Below are 3,105 nucleotides of genomic sequence, written 5' to 3'. Positions count from 1 at the left end.
CACTTTATTGATTATTCTCGAGGACCATACAAAGTATTACACCAATGTGCCTGAATCCACCATCTTGGCAACATATGCCACTACTCCTATCCAATATGATGAAGGGGTGCTAGCCGGGCCACTACCCAGACCACTCACGTAAACCTAACATCAAAAGCCGGAAGCCGAAACACATTCGGAAGCCCCAGCCGAGCCACATACCGGGTCTGGGGCATAATCCGGTCAGACGCACTCGTGTGTCGTCGCCGCCATCTTCCACAGGTCCGTCTTCAGATCAAATTGAGGCTTCTACCATGTCTGGCCACTCCGCCATTGGCGCCACCATGACGCCAAACAGCAACCTCCTCCTGCGCGAGTCCATCTCCGTGCATCGGACGTCGAGCCTCCACAGCGCCATGCTGCCGACATCCGCCGCCATCAATGTGTGAGATGGAGCACCGCTCCACCATCGCCCCAGCCAACACTTACTCCAAAACGACGCCCCCAGGAGAACCGGAACGCGTCGGAGGAAAAGCGGAGGCTTGGGCGAAGAAGGGCACACCATCGGCAGCTGTCACCGACCCCAAACAGCGCCCGCCACCACCCAGCCCTCAAGGCGGCGCCTTCAAGAAGGTCGCGGCGCCAAAGACGCCGCCGCCGCCCACCGGAGTTAGGTTTTCACCCGAGAAGCTAGGTGGTGGGGAGTGGAAGGGCAGACCTTGACAGACGTCTCCATGAAGAAATCGGCGCCCGCGGGCGTCGTCGTCGTCGCGGCCAGCCGGAGCCGACCCGGGTTTCCCCCGATCTGGATCCCGACCACCAAAATCGCCCGCATCCCATAGGCAGGCCATCCAGCACACCCAGGAACCTTCGCAGGAGAAGTGCACCGAGCAGGGAAGAAAGCCAGCAGCCAGATCTGGCGCCGCCAGCCGCCACGGCCGCCACGCGAGGCCCCAGGCCACCGGAGATCCGTCGGCCACCCGACCAGATCGCCGGCACCACGCCCACCCCACTGCCCGCCGCAGCAGACAGGGAGCCTCGCCAGGGGCCGCCGCCCGGATCCAAGACCCTCCGATGCAGATCGGAGCGGAGCCGGCCCCGCCGCCGCAGTCCCAGACCGCGCCCCAGGCATGGCCCGGCGCCAGCCTCGTGCGGCGGCGAGGAGAAGATGGAGAGAGGGAGGTTACGCCGGCAGGAGGGGAATCACCCCCCGTGGCGCCCGCTAGGGGCGGCGCGGGGGCGGGGGAGAGAGGGGGACTGAGGTGTTGTTCCGGATGGCTCCTTGCGCTGCCACGCCCACACACCTCTGCGCCTGCGCAGGAGCAGCCCACGCCGCTGTACGCAGCACCATGCTTCCACTGCACTCAGCAGCACCACTACCACACAGCGTCTGCCCTGGCACACCTCCCAGCAAATTCACTGCCAGCGGCTCGACCGAGCTTGCCAGCCGCATGCTGCCCCTCCAGAGGACTTCCCAGGACGCCCCCTTCCCCCTTCCTGTCGGGCCCCGCCATCTCCGGCGACTACACTCAATTTCCTACTCATTTAGTTCTGCAGGTAGAAGCTTCTGAGCATAATCTATATCTACTGCGCCATGCTCCAGTAGTGTTTTGGTGAAAAGAAACCTCCACAATCACTAGGGAAGCAATAGAAGAAACAACCTCAGAGAAAGAAAACACGCGACCATTTCTCAAGAAGATGAACACGCACAGCAGCTACTCTAAAGGAAGGCAAGCAATCAAGTGAAGCAAAGAAGAGGAAGAAGCAGAGAAAGACTTACAAGTCAACCATGTGTACATGGGAAGAAGAGCGTCATGACATGAACTTACCAGGAAAGGGAGAGAGAAGCTTGTGGTGCTACTGCCTTCCTTTGACATTTCTTCTTTGAGGTGTATGTTAGACGAAGACTGGGAGGAGTCCGAGCTTTAAGCTCAGAGCCAAGTGCCCAGGTACTGGAGTGATTTGAGTGGGTCAAGTTTAACAGCCTACTTCTTGCAGGAAGAAGCAATCAAGTCCATTTGTCTCGTTATATCTTGTAACGGGCATCTCAGGTTGAATGCCCCACGTACTTCATGGTGACTCATTACTTCATGGTGACTCATTGATTCGGATTCCGGGCCATACCCTTTGGGCTGGGGTACCGAAAGTTTTCTGTTAGAGCTTTACCTACTCTGTCTCTCCATTTATTTATTTTATTTTATTGCGACGAGAGCTTTACACTACTTAATTAAGTAGCCGATGAGCAGATAGATCTTCTAAATCTCATGGCATTTATATGGGCCCTACCATCTTTCAGCATAGGGTTTCATGCGCATGGAAAGAGCCAGGTGAGCATTCAGGTGTCAGCATAGTGTTGAACTGAAACTGGGAGTTGGTTGATCTGATATTAGCCAGATGTGATTTCGAAAAGTTATGGGTGTTAGAGCATCTCCAACCTAGTTCGGCCCCTGGGGGCGGCCTAACTCCCAGCCACGCCCCCCGGCGCCGCCCCCCAGCCACGACAAATTCAAACGTAGTCATTCCCGCGCACAAAATAGACGTCACAATCCGGCGATCAAGCGGCCAGTAGATCGGCGATCAGATGAAAAGTTTGGCGTACAAAAAGCAGAAAGGACGGAAGCACGCATCAGGCGGCGAGGTCGGCCTCCGGCGTCGGTGGAGTCGGCGTGCGCAGGCTTGACGGGGTCTCTGTGCTTGGCGGCGTGGCTTCTGTGCCGCGAGCAGTCTCGGCGGCATCATCAGTCGGGCTTGGCGGCGGCGGCGGCGTGTGCGTGGGTGTGGGCGGCGTCATAGAGGGAAGCTAGTTCAGGATGAGCCCAACATGCGCCCTGTACCACGCCTTGACCGCCTCGTCGGTGCTCTGGAGCATGTCCGCCCCGCCCAGCAGGAAAGCCAGGTCGGTGTTCCTCTTCTTCGCGGCGACGTTGGTCCGGAGTAGGTCGAGCTTGACGGCGCTGGTCGACATCAACGCCGACCACCGCGCCTCGGTCTTCTCTTCACGGCGGGAAGAAACGGCGGGAAGAGGCGCTCGACTCGCCGACAGGGCGGACCCACGCGCCCTTTTCGCTTGTGCCGGCGCCCCAGGTGCCCCCCAGGGCGCCGGGTTCTGTCTGGTTTCGGCCCAAG

General features: G+C 59.1%; 1 protein-coding gene across 3 annotated transcripts in view; it reads right to left on the bottom strand.

The window, feature by feature from the left end:
- Nucleotides 1-2,009, bottom strand: part of LOC119337334 (LRR receptor kinase SERK2-like) — a 7,155-nt gene extending 5,146 nt beyond the window's left edge. For 2 of the 3 annotated variants that reach the window (XM_037609443.1, XM_037609442.1), the window contains exon 1: nt 1,809-2,009. The gene's annotated coding sequence lies outside the window, so the exon portion shown is untranslated. The remainder of the gene's footprint in view (nt 1-1,808) is intronic. The other variant, XM_037609444.1, reaches the window with a different exon arrangement.
- Between the last annotated feature and the right edge of the window lie 1,096 nt (nt 2,010-3,105).

The sequence above is a fragment of the Triticum dicoccoides genome, chromosome 7B (assembly GCF_002162155.2).
Source record: "Triticum dicoccoides isolate Atlit2015 ecotype Zavitan chromosome 7B, WEW_v2.0, whole genome shotgun sequence".
NCBI classification, from domain to species: domain Eukaryota; kingdom Viridiplantae; phylum Streptophyta; class Magnoliopsida; order Poales; family Poaceae; genus Triticum; species Triticum dicoccoides.
The sequence above is the reverse complement of the archived record's forward strand: the minus strand, read 5'-3'. Positions and strand labels throughout refer to the sequence as shown.